The sequence below is a fragment of the Haemaphysalis longicornis genome, unplaced genomic scaffold (assembly GCF_048455015.1).
Source record: "Haemaphysalis longicornis isolate Haplotype H1 unplaced genomic scaffold, Haemaphysalis longicornis Haplotype H1 scaffold_7, whole genome shotgun sequence".
NCBI lineage: Eukaryota > Metazoa > Arthropoda > Arachnida > Ixodida > Ixodidae > Haemaphysalis > Haemaphysalis longicornis.
In genome coordinates this window covers 119,774,526-119,794,992 of record NW_027526422.1, presented here as the reverse complement: position 1 = coordinate 119,794,992, position 20,467 = coordinate 119,774,526, and the positions used below count along the sequence as shown (strand labels likewise).

General features: G+C 48.9%; 1 long non-coding RNA gene and 2 other non-coding genes across 3 annotated transcripts in view; 2 read left to right on the top strand and 1 right to left on the bottom strand.

Annotated features, from left to right (window-relative positions):
• The first annotated feature begins 8,267 nt into the window (after positions 1–8,267).
• LOC144144986 (uncharacterized) overlaps positions 8,268–20,467 on the top strand; it is a 36,971-nt gene continuing 24,771 nt past the window's right edge. Inside the window, exon 1 of the long non-coding RNA XR_013317393.1 lies at positions 8,268–8,369. This is a non-coding gene — a long non-coding RNA (uncharacterized LOC144144986). The remainder of the gene's footprint in view (positions 8,370–20,467) is intronic.
• Trnah-gug (transfer RNA histidin (anticodon GUG)) lies at positions 9,000–9,071 on the bottom strand. The gene has a single exon. It is a non-coding gene; the product is annotated as a tRNA-His (tRNA).
• On the top strand, positions 17,869–17,952 carry Trnal-cag (transfer RNA leucine (anticodon CAG)). The gene has a single exon. It is a non-coding gene; the product is annotated as a tRNA-Leu (tRNA).

Here is a 20,467-nt window from a genome sequence, read left to right as displayed (position 1 = left end):
AGGGAATAAAGAGGTGAGTGGTGGAGAGTCTATGTCGCGTTCGTCTCGTCCAAGGCACGACGGCTACAAACGATGTACTAGTCCTGTCATAACCAGGAATTTGGCGACACTCTCCTCCTTTGCTTTCTTTCATCGTTCGATTTTTCTTTCACTTGCCATCGTTCACTCGGTTACGCCGACAACGCGGCTCGGCACAGAGACGGCCGCCAAAAGGCTGCGCCGTAAAATTTTATTTGAGCTTGAGGGGAACGGGAAGTGGTCCGGCTCCCATGTCTGGGAGGACGCGAGCGTCGCGGGTTCCAGTGCTCGTTTCACCGGGGTGAGTTGTCGAGCCGGTGCCGAGCTGCAGGTTAGAAGTCACTCCGCTGCTATGGGGTAGGGTTGTGAATGGGGATCGGGTGATGCCGGAAGGAGAAAACTTGGTGATATTGCCATAAACTTCTTCATGGTAATATTTTGTGTGATGACTTGGTTGCACTTACCAATGTCAACTTGCCGTACAAACTTTTCCGAACATTTCGAGCTTTCAGAACAAATTATTTAAGTACACGACGCTCGTCCATCTTCAGAATACAATGTGCATATAATGAATATTCCGATCGTCTTGATATATTCCAGAGCTTTTTTTCTTTGTTCTCTAATGAATTGTTGTAGCTTAAGTGCCTTTACGTCATTCCAAATTTATGTGCCGTATTTATTTTATGCAAATCATCTTCCTGCTGGTTTGCCTTTCACTATACCCGGTTTTGTGTCGCTTGAATTTCTGTAGGTTTGAGTGTCAGTGATTGTAACGCTGAACTTCGTTTTTCCATTTTGAAACTTCCTAAAATTTTATTACAAGACCTTCTTTTTTATGGGTATAATCTATCTCCGTCATGTTCATTGAGTATTTTCTTGTGTATTTTCAATTTTTCAAGTGCCTTCAGCGTTTTGCTGGCCGCGTGTCATGGCTTCTAACAGTAGGCTTCCTTTTTTTTTGCTGTTTTGCTTTCTGGGATCTCTGTAACTATTTTTACTTTATTGTTTCTGTCATACATATGATTTTCTGTGTTGTGTCGTCTTGATTTTAGTTTGTTTTTATGAATATTTGTATATGGTGTATCAGTACCAAGACCCTAGGGTAGTTCCTGGGCACCGAAAATAAAGATTGATTGATTGATTGATTGATTGATTGATTGATTGATTGATTGATTGATTGATTGATTGATTGATTGATTGATTGATTGATTGATTGATTGATTGATTGATTGATTGATTGATTGATTGATTGATTGATTGATTGATTGATTGATTGATTGATTGATTGATTGTCACGTTGCTGGCGACGTATGCATGACTGACATAAGATGGCCAAACGCACGCTCACAATCCCCGGCAGCCAAGAGCAACGCAGAACGGGGAATATTCGCAACGTGAACGCGATGAGAAATCAATTAGCGCTTTTAGGTCCAGAACTGTGTAAGCCCTGGTTCTGTGTGCTACATCTTACGGTATTTACTTACTAAATTACTCGCTCCAACATTCGTGTTTTGGTCGAATTAACTAGCGACAAACGAGTCGTCCTATGCCTTTTCGAAATGTCTTTATAATACGCCGTTAACAGTGTTCAAGAGCACGCAGGAGAAAAAACAATAACAAAAAAATCAAGGGAAGCTTGCACTCATACGCAAGATTTTAATTGCGAAGCTCTTGCAGTAGGACATTGAAGGACGCATAGTTTCAGTAGCACGCTCTGCCTTTCGCTTCGCGGCTTCTTCATCAGCCATGTTTGCCTAACTACCGTAAAATCCCGAGAGGAGCCCCGCCCGCGAAAGATAACCCACCCCTGTTTTTGGCACAATTTTCCAATTTTTTCAAAAACACCGAAAGATAACCCACCCCTGACAATAGCATCATCCCAGCCGGGGATGACGCCCGGGGAAACGAGGTTAGCTAGCGTGGGTAGGGTGAGATAACAGGTAACAGGTCACAGGAACCTGCAAAGGTGCGGTATATCCACAGCCCTCGATGGATAAGACTCAGAGCTTCTGAGCGGCTCTTTTCGGCGATCCCTTCTTCTGCTGCCTGCCAACCGCGTCGAACTCCGTGCGTGAGGAGATAGTCGACCTTTTGTTTGACAGTGAGAGCGACTGTTCGTTTGACGGTTTTGAAGACGAATGAATACAGTGGTAATAAATTCGTTTTCGTTCTTTGGCGCTCGATACATCTCTCAACTTTTTTTACTGCACACCGAAAGTTAGCCCACGTCATATTTTCACTCGATTTGCTCTCGATCTTAGGAGGGCTATCTCTCGGGATTTTACTGTATGCGCGGCCGGGCCATGCCGAGAACTGCGCAGACGCTGCGTGCAAGGTCTCTTGTACGCTTCTGAGGGCATGAGCACGACGATGCGAGTTCCCGCGCGAAAGGCTCCCATACGATACTGAGCGCATGCGCATGCGCACGCTCCTCTCGAGTGTTGCGGCGGCCGCTATCACGTGTCTTTTCGTTGTTGAGTGGGAATGCGACAGCTGCGCGACGCCTACACGATTACGTCCCACGCGGGGAGTTTTCGGCGCGCACGAACACCGAACTTACGGTGAGTAACAACAACTCCGCTGTTAAAAGTTAAATATGACTTACGCAGATATCATAAAGTTTTCAGTGCAGCAAAAGTACCGTCCGTCGTCGCGAACGCAACAGTCAAAAGGAAAAAAAAAAAAACATGATGTGACCAGGATTCGAACCTGGGTTATTGCGGCCACAACGCAAGGTACTAACCACTATACGATCACGGCTGTCCGGGAGGACGGAGAAAGCGGCCCTTTGGAACGACTTGCTCCGGAGTAACGGGGCTGTATTTTTTTTTTCGTTGTGAAACTAGGTCACATCGATACAAGTCAGCGCTCCGTCGAGGTCTGAAGTTCCATATCTTACTTTCTTTGCAACACATGATTGTGGGCGAGTAGCTTGCTGGAGCGGTGAAACATTTTAAGACAGCGCGGTAAGGATGACACTTAAAGAAGGGCTCCAGCGCTAGTCCTGTGTGCCCTGTTCCTTAAACCTCGTGCATCCCACGCTGTTTTAATACGTTCTCTCTCTCTCTCTCTCTCTCTCTCTCTCTCTCTCTCTCTCTCTCTCTCTCTCTCTCTCTCTCTCTCTCTCTCTCTCTCTCTCCAAACAAGGCCGAAGGGGTTCGATTTTTCTTTTGGTGAGGATAGCCGGTCTTCAGCAACCACTTGCGATTGGTTCTTACGACTGCAAATAAAAAACACAACGAGTTAAAGAGGGTGTCGAAGAGAGGCAAAATAAAAGCAAACACTAAAGCAAAGAATACCGCCTCTGGCTGCATCAAGCCAAATGCCTCAACAAACGGCGCGTGCAACCTCGAAAAGATTCAGGGTCCGTTCGATTCACCTTGCACCTCTTGAACCAGTTCACAGCGGTGCGAAGCCCGTTCCGCCTCCCTGCATAAGCGGCTGAACTAGGCCTGCATTTTTTTTCGTCTGCAGACAAAGCCGTGAAGTCGTCCTGCACCCGTAGGCACCATCGGTGAATCGAGTCCAGGTGCCGCGGGCTGCACCACTGAAACGAACGGGGAAGTGCTACACCGCCTGAACTGGTTCTCGTGGTGCAAGAGAATCGAACAGACTCTGAATTGAACAGATAAAATCTCCATTGCATTCTCATCACAGGAGGAGCGAAAATTGAGGCGATGACTGTGAGGGGTGGAAGAGGGAGAGAGGAAAGGGAATACGAGCCGGGGGCGCCAAAAGAATATCGCCTTCCGACAATATTTCCCGTGAAAACATCAGATACGGGACCTGTTTTTTTTTTTATTCTCCCACAGACGTAGAGGCTACCATGATAAAAGAATTTCAAGTGCACAGCTAGTCACGACGCATTTGGGAGTAAAACAAATGTCACATGAGAACGAGGACTGCTCGGATTTATCTTGAACGGCGCACAAAAGAACGAAAGACGAAAAGAGTGAAATTTTACGTATTTTAACACCATAACTTTTTTTTTTTATGTCTAGAGAAGCTGCGGGTAGGTATTGTTTTGTGAGCGACAAACGCGGCGTGTTTATTAAACCTTTAAGACTTTCTTCGGAAATTGAACAGACAATTTATGAGCTCACTGTTGCTGCATTGCGCCCGATTAAATTGGCATCACGGGTGGCGACGACGGCGAAAGGAGATGTTCATCGAAATGCGGTTGATTAATTTGTAGATATTTCATTCTTGGTGAACGGCTGATCAGGAATCATGCAGCTGATTTCAGTAACAGTTTCAGCATCAGCATCACAGTAGGAGCTGTTTCCTCTCAGGCGCCATTGCGCCAATCAAACGCACGTTAAACCACCCTGGCCCCGCCTAAACCCAGAGTACAGTCATGGACAACTGAAATGCGAAGGCGAAAATATGAACCACAACACGCAAAATTAAACAAAAAAATACTGTTCGGGGGGGTCTAATGATGGGGCGCTATTGGTATATGTGGAGAGCCATATTTTAAACTTTGTTTTTGTAATTATGTCACGCGGTATTTTGGCTTACATGGAAAGAATCGCGCTATTTGTGAGTTCCCGGAACATTGCTGGCGCTAGCAATGTTCCGAGTAAAAAACCAACTAGCCCCATTTCAAGCTCTGGTTAACTATATTGTGAGTTCTCGTTCATATTTTTGTGTTCGTGTTTGATTTGTCCATGACTGCAGTGTCGTGTACAAAACAGACTTGCGTAGCATTAAACAATTCTTTGCATCCATTTTATAAAATGCTCGAGAAACGTAAAGCATTCAAACTGGGTTTTAAGCTTGCACTGCCTTCGCAGCTTATTTAAGGCCGCTTGGCATTGACCAGACTTAGAGGATTCGTTTTGTTGTTTGATTTTATCCGTCGCAATCAACCGCAAGCCAATTACTGTACCTTCCAAGCTTAGGATTTCGTATAATACCCTCACGGCTTCATTAATAGCGCTACGAAAATCAGATTATGCCGGCGTTCTTTCTCGCGGTCTTTCGTTTATCTCGTACACATTACGTTTGAATGGTGGGAACACACGCGAGCTCTGTGTTTTATAGCTTTTCCTTTTACTCGAAGAAATTAATCTTCCGATTTCCCCGCGACCGCGATGCTAATGAGGCCAGCCGCTTCATTACGCGGGATCATAACGGCCTCATTTAAATTTGCGCAGAGCACGGTGGGCCGACACACGCCACCAAATTCCTCTAGAACTGTAACACGCATGCCCGCAAAACAAGGTCACCCCTGACGCCTCTTGTTCGTGTCTTAACGATGTGCATTGATTCAAACTCGATTAACATAAAACGACGAGAAAGGGAGAACCTGGGTTATTCCTTTCCGGAGAGGGAAAGCGATAAAACGGTTCGTTATCCTTCTTCTTCAGGACAAGGCAGCCGTGGACACAACAATGTTATGAGCGTTCCGCAGGTAGTGAGACGGAGTGGACTTACACTTGAAGCTCAAGGTGGGCGCCGTATCGGCTCTACCCCTCTCTTAATCTTTCTCTCTCTTTGCTGTTTGAATTTCAGCGCACGCAGATGCGTGCGTGAGTGAACCACTGCAGTGAATTGCCGACGGCTCCTACATGAGACGCACGGACTCTCTGCTACGTCATCACGACAGCCCTGAAAACCGACGAGGACACCGTTAAACGCCGCCTTTCAGTTAACGATTAAAAAACAAAGACAAACAGTTGTGGGAAGGAGATTAGAGAGGCTTTTCGGCCTAGCCGCGGCGCAAATATACAAAAGATGTTTGTGCGCACAGGTGGTCTGGATAACCAGCAGCGCTGACTGACCAAGCACCGTGAGTGCGTGCGTACGTAAAGTGGCTGGCAGCTGTGAGCGTCCATAAGCTACGCGTGCACGCACACACGCACGCCGGCGCCGCCGCTACGCGGCGCTGACTCACGCGTGAGTATGGACACACGGCCGCCGTGCGCGCATATACATAAGAGCGGCTGCAGCAGCCTCTAAGCGCGGCAGCGGCGGCGCACACGGTTGCGCGATTAACTCGTGACAAATCGGCCCCGGCGTGGCTGACCAGCGCCGCCGGCGGCCGGTGCATATGGGAGCGTGGGAAACCGAAACAATGCTCCCCGCGCGCTGGGCGAGGCGTTTTGGGCGAGGCACCCCCCGCTGGCGCGGATCGGAAACGGGACAAAGAAACCGCTAATCACCGTCATCGTGTTTGTGCTCTCTCTCGCTGACGGACACTGGCCGCGCTCTCAGACTTGGCGGCCTGCTAATTCTGCCCGATCCGCGGCGCCGACTGAAAGCTGTGTTTACGCTCGCTGGCGTGTAAACTGAAAGAAGCGAAAGCTACAGGCTGTGCAAAGCGGAGATATACAAAAATATCAATGGATACATGGATACATGAATGGATACAATGGATAATGGTCCGCTTCACCCTGCTTCAACTTCTCCTCTTGTAACTTTTAGATGCAACGGCATTTCATTCACTCGCCTTGTCCCTCCATACGGCGTTGTCGTTGTCCGTCCACACCCCTCCCCCATTCTTCTCGCCGCGCGAGCTGCGCTCTCCGCCGCTCACACCCTCTCCTCTCCGATAGCGAACACTCTCTCGCGAGGGGCATTGGATTGGATTCGATTGGCTTGGCTTGGCTTGGATTGGATTGGATTGGACTGGATTGGGTTGGATTGGATTGAATATGATTGGATTTGGATTGGATTGATTAAAGTGGATTGTGTTGGATTGTGTTGCGTCATAGCCGCGCCACGTTGCGTCATAGCCGCGGCAGGGGTTCACGGCACGTTTCACGCGATGGGAGAATCAACCTAACGGAAACAACAACGGAACCCCCTATGCGTCGCATCTACACAGGGGTTCCCGCGAGGGGAGGTGGGAGTAATTTTCCTTCTGCCAGTTTATGTTTGTCTCGTGTGCTCTTGTACCTGTGCGTTATTCGTTTTATTCAAATTACGGAATGATGCGCCGAAGCTGCACCGGTGCGCTTTTAAGGTGCGCTGCGAATTAATTTAGACCCTACGGCCGCTATCTGAGAAGGGCTTATATCGGCAGATCTTTTTTCTTCTCTTTTTTTCTCAGTACGCCTACGTTTATTTCGCTTTCGTTAGACGCCGTCCCGCACGCTATAGCCTTGAGGTGTGTTTACCTTCCGTACCATGTCCGTGTCGCTTTGCGCTGTTTACTCAAGATGCTCAGCTCCGTAAGCTTTGTTTTGGTTACGCGGATTTCTCAGACATTTGAATCGCTAGCACCGATCCAATGGAGGAGAGATAATGGCGACAGAGGGACATCTATACTGGGCAGCCTTCCGCGTCTTCCTCCCAAGACAAGGAACACCCGCGCATGGTAGCAGAGTGCAGTGGCAAAGCCGACTGACAGCCTTCCGCTTTCTGCCGTCGTTTCTCCTTGCGCTGGACGGTATACAGCCACGGCTGTTGCCTGTAATATTACACATGGCGGGGATCCTATTGACGTATACAGACTGCACAAGTAGTTACATGTGCTTGCCTACTCCACTAAAAGAGGAAGCTCGAGCATGAAGACATCATGTAAGGTTGTGGATAAGAAAAGCTGGCTTGCGAGATTCTGAATAATATTTATTTATTTATTTATTTATTTATTTATTTATTTATTTATTTATGCATTTATTTATTTATTTATTTATTTATTTATTTATTTATGCATTTATTTATTTATTTATTTATTTATTTATTTATTTATTTATTTATTTATTTATTTATTTATTTATTTATTTATTTATTTATTTATTTATTTATTTATTTATTATGCTACCAGTCTCTTACGAGACAAAAGCACAAAAGCAAGTGGGCATCAGTTCGAGGGTACAGCTAACGCTAACAGCCTTCTGAAACGCTGGATATAAGACGACGCGTTTACAGGGGGCCGTAAACATTGACGCCCCCCAAAAAAAATCATGCATGTCGGAAGCAGTTAAACCACTCGTCGCTACCTGGAAAGAAGGAACAAGCAATTGTACAGTTCTGTGCAACAGGTAAGCGTGTACATTTTTACATCCCAAGAAACACACCTGGAAAACAGTTATTTGGCTCACTTTCCGAGGTGAGTTGTGCCAATAATTGTGTGTTGGTAATGGAGGGGTCTAATCCATCCCATTCGCTGATGGACAGCAAAAGCAACGAATCATTACAGCAGCCGTCGTTAGAAGCTTTTTCTCTGACAGTGTACGGTGCATCTTTGTGACTTTGTGTTCGCGATTCTGCTAGAGATATGTATTTGGACGCACCTTCCTGGCCGTGCGTGGTTGTGAAGAAGACGGTGCAGTGATTTCAAACCTGCCAGATTTGGTCTTGCCACGAGGAAAATACGACACAGGATTCTAAAACGTCAGTGGGTGAGTAGCCTGTGCGTTTGCATTTGATTGATTGATTGATTGATTGATTGATTGATTGATTGATTGATTGATTGATTGATTGATTGATTGATTGATTGATTGATTGATTGATTGATTGATTGATTGATTGATTGATTGATTGATTGATTGATTGATTGATTGATCATGATGTTTAACGCACGACGCTACACAGGCGATGAGGGGCGCCTAGTGAAGGGCTCCGGAATAATTTTGACCTCCTGGGGAGCTTTAACGCGCGCCAAAATCTCGGAACACACGGGCGGTTCCGCTTTTCGCCTCCATCAAAAAGCGGCCATCCCTGCGTTTGTATTTGCTATGACGGCTTGTACCATTTGTACTTGTTAAGATGACTTTCACGCATTTGTCAATCGCCCTCTATAGCATGCGTGACCCATCTCAGAAGACGGTTGGTACGCCTATGCCCATGTCAGTAAAGCAGGACAAACAGAATGCTGGGCTAGTTAGTTCATGATGTACTTGAAAGAAAAAAAAAGTGAAACGTATAAATACCGTTTCTGCAGATGTCCAAAAGGCTTTTAATGCCATTAAACGTATCAGCCATCGGAGCGAACACTACAGTGAAACAAATGAAGAAAGAAAAAAAAATAATGCCGTGACCAGGATTCGAACCTGGGTTATTGCGGCCACAACGCAAGGTACTAACCACTATACGATCACGGCTGCCCGGGAGGACGGCGGGCCGCTCGGAATGGAATCGGTTGCTCCGGAGTAGCGGGAACTGGTTTTTTCGCGAAACTGGAACACAGAAAAAAAAGGACGGGGGTGGGGCATACACGGAAAGGTGGACTATAGAGCAGCGCTCGGCGAGTTCTCTGCGTGCGTAACTTGCTCGCTTTGACGAGACAATGTCGAGGGAGTTCTACTCATCATTTAAGACGGTAGCCTTCCTTGTCCTACCAAAATGTGACAATTTTGGTCTGTCTGTCTGTCTGTCTGTCTGTCACTCGATTCAGCCGCCCGCTCAAAAAACAGGTGAAGGAATGCTTGAACACGAAGTATATGCAAGGAAAAGGTTTCTAAACCACTAAATCTATTGCACTGCCTCGCGAATGTCAACATTTTTCGGCACGAAGAAAATTTCAGGTATATTTGAGGCAAACCATTAGTACGCATGCGCGACTAGTAGCGTTATTTTGATTCGGACGTGGAGTCACTTATTATGATAGCAAATAGAAGGCAACGGTTAAAAACAGTGTCGAAGAGATCCGAGGTAAAGGGAAACCCTGAGACAAAAGATATCGCCTCGAGCCAAAACCCAGCAAAAGCAAAAGGTCCCCACCGATGGCGCGTGCGATGAGAGCAGAGCCAACGCTGGAGAATTGAGTTGGAATAACAAAACCTCCATATCGCGCCTCCCACTTTTGCTCCTTGGGGTGGAGCGAAAGTGGGGGGTATAGGCGTGAAAGTTAGGAAGGGGAGAGATGGAAGGGTGTTACTGGGCAGCGACGGCCGAGAGACTGTAGTGTTTTAAAATTCTTCTCGCAAATCGTCTTTTCGCCCCCGTGACACTGGTGTGTACTCCGGCCCACACTGGCATAGGTGCTGATGAGTCGGTACACGACCATGCCCGAGCTTTGACTCTCCGGGCTCCCGCTCCTCTTACGGCTGGTTGGTTGGTTATAAGGCTTAACGCGCCGACGCTACACAGGCGATGAGGTGCGTCGTAGTGGAGGGATCCGGCTTAATTTTGACCAACTGGGGATCTTTGTTCTTTTACGGCTACACACGGGCGCTCTGAACCGGTGGCTTCTGAGCCACTAGCTGGGACATTACCCTACACCACAGCCTCTTCCGCCAAACCGTGCTTTCGCCCAGTCCACCTTCGCCCTCCCCCCCCCCCCCCCCCCTCCCTGCAGCTCCCACGTGGTGCGTTCTCCAACCACACACCTTCCCCCATCGCACCCAACTTGTCCAACACCCCCCCCCCCCCCTCTTTTTTTTTTCCCGTCCCGTAAATGCTCTGCATGTGGTGCTGTCAAGCCGCTGCCATTCCCTTTGTGAGTGTCCAGCTTCCTAATATCGCTTCCCCTTGCCCCACCCTCTGGGAACGGGCTCTGGGGAGCCCGTGTAGTTTTAGTAGCTCAGATTTAGTAGTTTATAAACCTCTTTCTTGTTTTTCACTCTATCCCAGTCTTGATGTTCTTCGACGGCCCGAATTACGTCACTGAGGCCATGTAGCGGCTGTTGGCCGGATTTCACGTAGTTTTAGCAATGAACGCTTTTCGACAACAACTGTAAAAATAAAGCCACAAAAACAAAGCATAAAGGGAGCGTATCTGGTGCGACGAGACAATCACGCAGTGCCGCTCCCCGCTGGCGGTAACTGTAGCTTTCGCAGTGCTTCCAGGCGCGAAGGCAAGCGTGAAAGCGTTTATCGAAAGTGTTGAAGGGTCCCTTTAAAGGGACCCTGCAACACTTACCATTGACTACTCGGAATGTATTTAGGGGTAAAGTCTATTGTCCCAGCAATCTCCTCCCGCAAGAATTATGAAAATCCGTTCACTATCAGCGAAACTACGCGCGATGAAAAATCGATTTTCGAAGTAGCGACCTGACCAATCGGGCGCTGATGGTCCGCCGTTCTCAACCAGTATTTGTTGGAAGCAAGCCCCACAAACACAGTTTTCGAATTATTGAGTGTTAGCATGGCTCTACCACTCGCTGTTGCAGGCTGGCAAATGCGGCAGTGACATTGTTGTGCCTAGTTAATGGAAGTTGAGATGTCGAAATAAGTTTCTTGCGACTGAGGTACGTTCAACGATCGGACAGGTCTCGAATGGAGACCGACATGTTGCGCATTCAGATGATAATGTACGCAAACGAGGATGCGTAAAAAAAAATCAATGGCCAGCTTTCATGAATAAAATGTTTTTTTTTTTCTTGCAGGCTATCAATCCTCTTTACTGTCATCCTTACTGATATTCATTTCCAAACAAACGCCAAATTTCGCAGAGTGTTTGCTAGAAAACCCTGGTGCCCCCCGATTACCAGCTTAAAAAAAACAATTTTCACCCGTTAGGGTTAAGAAGCTCGTGATACTTTCTGATAAAATAAACTGAGTATTAATTAGTATATCTGTAGATACAAACCATAAAAAGCTGAATGTCGGAATAGTCTTAGAAAAAAAAAAAAAACGATTTCTGCCCGATTATCAACTCGATCCCCGGTTTTTCAAAAAATTTATAAAAACCCGAAAATGAACAACCATATGAACATATGGAAAATGAAAAAATTCATTGATGCCGGGGGATTTGGATTTAGAGGAACTTTCTTAAAATGTCACTCAAAGGCTTCTAGCTGGTCACATGTTGGAGAAACTGCGTTATATTCTCCAAACTTTGCTCAGTTTATGTTTGATTGCGCGTGCGCAAGGTGCAATACTTCAGAATCACAGCTACTGCAAGGTGCCATGGCAGGCGGTATACACGTAAGTATAGTATTCTCTCAGTTCCCCACACCAGCGAACTGTATTCGCTGTACAAGGCGTATTTCTTATTTGTGCATCGCTCCTTGGCTTTATTTATATGCTACTCGTGTACAGCAGTTAATCGAAGCCAAGAGAAGCTCTCGCATTTAAATAAAACGTAACCATAGCCTTGCTCAGAGCTTGTCGAATAGGCTGTAACCCAAGATCGTGATACTCATTAGAATGTACGGTAAGTTGCACAAACCTTCGATCATTCTCTAACGCGTCTGAACCGTACTGCTTTGTGGGGGTGGTTGCTGGCATTGCAATCGAGATGTATGGCGTCACGCTTGGCAGGAATGGCGGCGAGATAAAGCCCAAAGCCGCCTAATTGCTCGCGGATGTGTGTTCAACAAAGCCTGGCCCGACGTTATCTTTGTTCATGTCGATACCTTTGTTTGGTACAGGCGCCATTTTATATGCCGTGAGAAAATAGAGAAACACAGATAAGGGCGCTGGTCGGAAACAAAACGAACGAAAGAAATAAACAAAAGAGTTAGGTCCTCCGCTTGGTCGACTATACTCATGCGGATCATTGAACATTTTGTTCGTCATAGCCGCTTCGTAGACAACGGCGATGCAGCGTATGCGCCGCAGGAAATATCGGAGGCGCGATCTAGTTTTAAACTTACCGCGTCCTTGACCGTCGAGCTGAGCCGGTATATGCATGCATACACGTCCGGGGTAGCGATAGCGGTGGGCTTACAATGGAGCGGACTCGTTACAGTTTACAATGGAGCGAGCGACCATTAGTCATCGGTGAGGCCTTGACGTGTACGCCGTCAATATCTTCGGCATGCACGTTGCCCAGCGGCGCCCGGCATGCCTTATAGTTAGCTAGGGCAGGGCCCATGTTGGCGTTCTTTTTTTCCCGCATTCATTTTCCTGCCTTATCGACGCCGTAACCTGGCGCTCTCACTGAGACACTGCCGAGATTCCGCTTTCCTTTCTTCTACACACTTCGTATCGGCGGCAGCTTCGTGCTAAATAAGGCATTCGCGCTGATCTTCTGCCACTCCTCATGTCCGTAGTGCAATTAGTACCGTCTATGTTCGGGGTTGCGACTATTTTAACAGCGAAGCTGTTAAGCGAATCGTAATTCTCCGTGTCCGTGGTTAAAAATACCAAGAAATTGCCGAGCGCGCGCACGTGACCTCGCGGCGACCGCCCGGTAGTTAACAAAACCAAGAAAATGCCCAGTGTTCATTTGTGCGGACTTCGCGGCAACCGCTTGGCGTCCCCGGCACGCGTTTGTCAAGCCAAGCGTACTCACTTAAAGGAGCGCTGACACCAATTTTCGGCGTTAATATTGGGCCTCCTCGATTATCAGTCCCTGGTCGTCCGCGGACTGCCCGAGACGCGATCCGGCGCTCGATTCTCCTGTATATTCCTATGGGAGTTCCGGTCCGAACGCAGTCCTCGGACTGCCCGCGGACCGTCCGGGACTGGTAAATCGAGGATCCCCATTATTGCACAGTTCACTTCCTTCACTCAACAGAATACCCCGGCTGAAATATGAGCGTCCTGCGACGCGAACATAGTTCAATTGGATCTCGTTTATCGCGCCGACGGAGCAGCGCCCGGAGCGGCGCTCAGCAAATGGACATCAGGGTGACCACGGCCGGACTGGAGGAGCGGCGAACGCGCTGCGCGCCCGGCGCTCCTCCAGCCCGGCCGTGGGGTGACATCACCCCGTGAAGCCAAACGAAGTGACGCGACAGCGCTCGTCAAAAACTCGTGACGTCACCTCACGCGCGCGGCCGCACGAGCGGAGAGCGGGAGCAACACCCTGTCAAGCGGACGGCGGTGACGACGGCATAAAGCGGTGAGGTCAGGCCGGGATTCTGTCATATGCGCCGTTCGGGATGGAAGCGCGGAAATTTGGAGAAAAAAAAAACGATTTTTAGGTAGTTCAATGTAATTAACTATCGCACGCTGAAGTATTTGAAGTGCTGTTTCAGGTTCGCCAGACCATTAAGCATCGATAAAACCAATAAAAGTATAACATGAAATTTTCGTGTCAGTGTTCCTTTAAGGGATTGGCCAAGATTGGCAAAAACAAAAAAAACCCACTGAAAAAGTGTGTTGGTGCGGGCTTGTTGGTACATAACTGAATATGGAAAAACAGCGCTAAAACGGGACAAAAGAATGGGACAGCGCCCAGTCTTGTCACGTTCTTTTGTCCCGTTTTAGCGCTGTTTTTCCATATTCAAAAAACCCACGTTCACTGTAATCGGGGCTGCAACATCTGCTCCCAACGAGAAAGACCCCTTGTAGGGAGCGGACTCGGTCGTTGGGGCTGATGCGGCTCCCTACATTTATTTGGAGACCGTACGCCCGGCCAGAAGTGGAAGCGGCGGAGACGTGCTACAACCCAGCTGCACAGCCGCGTTCGTGCGGCGCGTGGAACTGCTGGCACTGGCCAGACACCGCTGATGATGATTGTGTTGCTGGTGATGACGATGGTGTCACTACAACCCCATAGCGTACGCCCCTCCAAGGTGATGTCCAATAATTATTACTGCCAAATAAATGAAAGAAGCTCACACTTTTAACAACAATGGTGTAGTAAAGGTCGTTGCGGCAGCGAAGGACGGCCGTGAAGGTTGCTTACAGCCTCGTTACCTTCAAGTCTGACGCGTTAGTGTGGGGTTCTTTCCTTTTTTCTCCCGGATTCATCATCAACATCATCATCATAAACAACAACGACAGCCCATTTAAGTCCACTGCAGGACGAAGCCCTCTCTCGCCGACCGGATTCCAATACCTTTACCGATGGCTTCATGCGTAATTTAGTCCAAAGCGTCACAATGCGCGCCTCAGGCACGCCATCAGCTTGCTCAACATCGAAGTTAAACGACGTTCATTCATTCATTCATTCATTCATTCATTCATTCATTCATTCATTCATTCATTCATTTAAGTGCGCAGCACTTAAAAGCGCCCGCTCCTGTGGTTTCACGGCACCGTCGTTCCTCGTTGTAACCGAGGGAACGAAGGGGACACCGAAGACAAACGAGACGGAACGAGCAGGAAAGCGGAGCAGGAAAACACGGAGAAAGTGTGAGGGGGAGGGTGGTATGCCGAGGCGGCGCGAGACATTCTCTACGGCGTGGACAGGTTACGAGATAACCGAGAGAACGAGGAGGCCATCTAAGATGGAGCGAGCATGAAAGCGGAGGATGAAAGTACGGCGAAATGTGCGACTCATGGTCCCCCGCGGCGACGCGCTACGAGACAACGCCAGAGTATATCGCGCGCCTTCGTGCGTTCGCTGATGCGTCGATCAATTCGTGAGTCGCAGCAGCTATGCGCCGTCAGGCAGAAGGCTGTAGCCGCCCTGCGCACAAATTTCACATTAGGAAGTATCGTAATCGTCAGCCATATTTTTTCTTTCACCCCATTCACTCCGGAGAAATGTACACTGGTTGCTTTCACCCGCAAAAAAATGTCGCAATATAAGATTTCTTTAAATGGACAACATATTCCTTACGTCAAAAGTCACCGTTTTCTGGGAGTTATCGTGGACCGGGATTTATCATGGACTCCTCAGGTTTCATACCTGAAAAAAAGGCTAACTGCAGTGGTCCAGCTATTCAAGTTTCTGGCCGGAAAGACGTGGGGTGTCTCCGTGCACTCAATGTTACGCCTGTACGATGCCCTGTTTCTCGGTGTTTTGCGTTACAGCCTGCCTGTATTAACCAACACATGTAAAACCAACCTACAGGCAATTCAGGCCATACAGGCCCAGGGTCTTCGTACATGTCTCGGTCTCCCGCGTTGCGCCTCAACTGTGGCCACAATTTGCGTTGCAAGGGATCACCCGATCACAACCCACATGACAGTGGAGACACTGAGGGCACACATTAGGCAACTCACCCGGTTGCCCCATCACCACCTTGCATCCCTGCCTTCAACACGACCGCAGGCATCTTTTTGTAAGGTGGTTGCCGCTCACAGTGGGAGCTTGCCATCGAGCACCTCCGTCTCGGCCCTCGTCGCCACTTTGGTGCCTGTCACAGCCACAACTGCACTTAAACATCCCGGGAATAAAAAAGAAAGCGGACCTTCCACCTAGCGGTCTTCAACAGCTATCCCTACTCTTTCTACATGAGGCATACAGAGACCGGGTCCACGTCTACACGGATGGGTCGGTCACCACGTCCAGTTCTGCCGGCGCTGTTTTGATACCACAGAAGTCGACCGAAATTTATTTTAAGCTTTCAAACTCGACGACGTCAACCGCTTCTGAATTGGCTGCTATTCGGGAGGCCCTTCTATTCATCCAGCAGGAATCGCCAGAAAAATGGGTTGTGCTATGCGACTCGAGGTCCGCTCTTCAGTGCATCCAATCTGCCCTCCGCCGCGGCCCATACGAACAACTTGTGGCTGAAATCCGGTGCTTATATGACACATTAGTCAGGCATAGACATGATATCGTTTTCCAGTGGCTCCCAAGCCACTGCGGCATTACTGGGAACGAACAGGCGGATAGAGCGGCTCATGGCGCCCACACAAGTGCAAGATTGACCCGCGTCCCTCTATCACGCACTGATGCTGCAAGGTCGCTGCGGTCCATTGCCCGGGAAATCACTCTCGCTAAGTGGAATACACCCGAGTTCTCTAACGCTCGTCTTTACTCGCTCGACCCAGATTTGCAGCGCCACCTACCTAATAACGTGCCACGCTCGGACGTCACCTTACTTTGTCGCCTGTGGCTAGGTGTTGCCTTCACCGGTGCTTACTCCTACACCATTGGAATGGCCAACAGCCCTGCTTGTGATGCGTGCGCCACCGACGAGACGATTGAACACCTTCTGTGCCATTGTGACCGCTTCATAACGCCGAGGCAACAGCTCTCCACCACACTTCGCCGACTCGACGACCTCCCCTTTACGGCGCAGACAATTTTGTGCCATAGGCGCTGTCCGACACAGGCCGAAAAGGCTATAAAAGCCCTACTGCTCTTTTTGAAGGACACGGGCCTGTCTGAACGATTGTAGGGACATTACTATAGTGCAGTGCCCTTAGTTCGCCCATTTTATCAGTGGAGCGTATTAGTTTTGTGCATTTTCTGGTTGTGTGCGTTGTTTGTACCGCCTTTATAGTTGCCTGGTCACGCCTTGTGTTTTTTCTACTTTTCTTTCTCTCATTTTCTCCTTTAATATGTACCGCTGTCCTTTCTTTCCCGTTCATTTCCCGTATCCCCTCCCCCCTGAGTAGGGTAGCCAACCGGACAGTATTCTGGTTAACCTCCTTGCCTTTCCTGTACTATTCCTTCCTTCCTTCCTTCCTTCCTTCCATTTTCTGATGGGCATTAACGTGGGTGTTTTTGTGTCAGAACTGAGTTGAATACCGTGGAGATAATTTTAACTGTAAATTATACATTAGATTAGGTCTATTCCTTCTCATAAGTATGGCATCGTCTTCTTCTGTTGACCCATGGTTGCCCTCATGGTACGCCATCTGCTTCAACTTATATGTCCAACACAATAAAATAGAATGCCTGTGCCTATACCTCCAGCAGAAGGTACGTTCCAGCGGAGAAGGTGAGGATTGTCACCATTACCATGATTTATCACCAACACCCCGAACTACCTTGTGGTCATCTTAATTTTTATTTATTTCCAAGCACAAAATTCGACCTCGCACGCGACCAGTCAGGTTGTTCGCAATCGTCCAGCATTTGCACAGACAAGGCGTCCCGCGTACGCGGCGTGACAACAAATGTTGAGGGGTGTGCTTGTGCATGTATGTGCGTGCGGAGGGGGGGGGGGAGGGGTCCTCTAAATATTTCAGAAGTACATCTTATTTTCTGCACTATACGTTCTCCAGCGCTTTTATATCCGACCCCGCCCCCTCTACCACCACCACCACTCCCCGCTCTAGGCCTGCTCTAGACCCGCTCGCGACAACTTCACTTTGTCTTTGTGTACCCGTCGTGATAGCACGTCGAGTGACAACGAGCCCGGCGATGCTGCTGAACGTCCTGTCAGGATGGCCGAGCGGTCCAAGGCGCTGCGTTCAGGTCGCAGTCCGGTCTTCCGGGCGTGGGTTCGAATCCCACTTCTGACAGCTGTGTTTTTTTTTTCGTTTTTTTTTTAATTTTGTTTTACACAAAGCCCGACAGGATGAGGAGCGAAGAGCCGCAGAATCAGCATCTCGCCGTTCTGACTGCCGTTATTATTCCACTGTAGCCACAGCCGCGGCGCCCCGTCCGCATTTTCTATGCTGTATTTCAAAGGAGCGCCCGCTCAAGACTAGCGGCGGTTTTCTACGGGACGGCGAGCGCGGGGGCTTGCGGCGGCCGCCAAAAGAAACATTGCCCGGTTTTCTGCATTCTTCTCCGTACCCCATGAGCAACAAAGTTGAAACACAGGTAACGCTAATTTCATGTTTTCTCTTTACTTCGTTTTTCTTTTTTTTTTTTTCTGTGCTTTGCGACACCTTAAATGTGAACAGGCACACTCCACTCCGCGTCTCCACTCTCGGCAAATCAACTGTCCGTACACTGTCTTTTTTTTTTTTTTTCAGAGCGCCGCCATCTTGCAGCAGTGGCGTTATCTAGCCTCTGGCCTATATTCCGACAGACACCGGAACACTTCGCTGGGCAAGCGTTCTCTCCACATATGCATGAAGCATAACCGAGCGTTCATCGCGGCTATTGCGAAATTAAATGGGCCCTAAACAGACTTCCGAAGGTCGTGATTGCAATCGCGCAATCGCTAGACTACATGTTCACGACAATATATACCAAATATTACACCTCTGCGTATAGCAGGGGCCCTACCGACAAGCAAAACAGATCGCTCTTTATTTCCTTGTTTACATGTGAGCCCTAGCAACCATTCAGGGAAGCACTGATGTAACTTTTACGGAGATGACGTAGACTCTATAACGCAGCTGGCGCTGGAGACTACGGCGCCGCTGTGGGCGCGTTTGCGCGTTCCGGCATTGGGGGAAGCCGCCGGGGAACGTTTCGACGGTTTGGGCGGCCGTTTATGCTAGCGAAACTCCGGCACGTCGTATCTTTTAAGGGGCGAACGTCGATCGCCGCCATCCGTCACACGATCTTAGCTGGTTTTGTAGATGTAGCGCCTGGTTTACAAGATATGAATAACCCTCTGCAGGAGGAAACACCGCTACACGCTCGACCGCGGCAAGCATCTGCCTGCACGGTCGACAGGGAGCCCTCCGGGGCGTATGCAGGATATGGAATACACCGCAGCAGCTAAAATTTGTCACCGCCCACTACAGCTGGACTATTGCTGAAAATCAGTTTACAAATGTGGGAAAGGGACTGATGGTGTAGCAAAATTACGCTTGGGATCATCGTCGGCGCGGCTTCGCAAAGCAGTGACCGAATAACTGTGGTGATGCTAAGCCTTTTCTGCGCGACCCGGCCCCGGAGGGACCTGTTCGCCGCGACAGCGCTGCATGCAAGAACGCTAAAGGCCGATCCACACGACGGAACCGCGGTCCAATCGGTCACGTGATGCGACGTCACGGTCCGCCGCGGTCCAATCGTTGATCTAAATCTTCAATTACTGCCGTGAGCGCGCATGTTGTGTTTGGAACCACCCCAATCAGGCTTTCAAGCGCTCCTTTCCCCAATTCTAAAACTGACGTGACGATGCAAGAACGGCTAACGCGAGAAGCCCGGCATCGCGAGCGGGCCGACCGGCGACCCCCCTTCTCCCAGAAAATAGTGGGCGGTACACGTCATGGAGGAAAGAAACTCAGGAGAGGCCCCTAGCATCCCAATGCATTGCGAAAAGTGTGGAGGAAGTGGCGTCATTTTTCTTGAGCCCATGGACAATGTTGCTTACTTGTTTACAACTGCGGCGGCCAAATTTGGGCAAATAGAACGGACAAATTTTTAAGGCGCTTGGTATGTGGCTGCCTCGCAACGCTTGCAAACCAGCACAGTCGCTACGACAAACGTTTTTAGATTAGGCCAGTTTGAAAACTCCGCCATCGGAGGCGGCCTTAACTCGCATGCGTTCGCCATCCCGCGAGCCTGTTGCTATGACGACGACAAACGCTACTTTGCCAGGCTTAAGAGCTGAAAAATCGTCCTTCTACCTCAAAAACGAAGGCCGTTTTTCGATTGAAACTTTGGGTGAGGGTTAGAATGGGCAAATTGAAGGCGAAATCAACAGCTTAGAACATGACATCGCACCGAGGAATTAGCGACGAAGCTGTTTTCGCTGCGAAGCGGGAGGGCAGGGCGACGCCATCTTAGTCAAATCAACCCGGAGGCAGCAAAGGATGATGGGATAGAGTGCTGGGATCAGTGGGCTCAAGTCATGGCGGGACTCGGCTTCACAAATGTGACGTCAGGGCCTCTCCTAAACTTTTCTTTCCTCCATGGTACACGTGGACTGCTAAAAAAAGCGTGACGTACCACCGAGTGGGGCCAATGACTGCGCGTATGTTGGAGTGGCAAGCCCTTGTCCTGTTTCTCTAGGTGGCCTTCCGCCGGGCTAGGGAACTCGTAGCTTCTACAGTGCTTTGGAGGCGCGAAGAAAGGGCGAACGCTCCAGGCCTTAATGCTGGCCGTTTTAATGAACGACAACTAGGATAATAT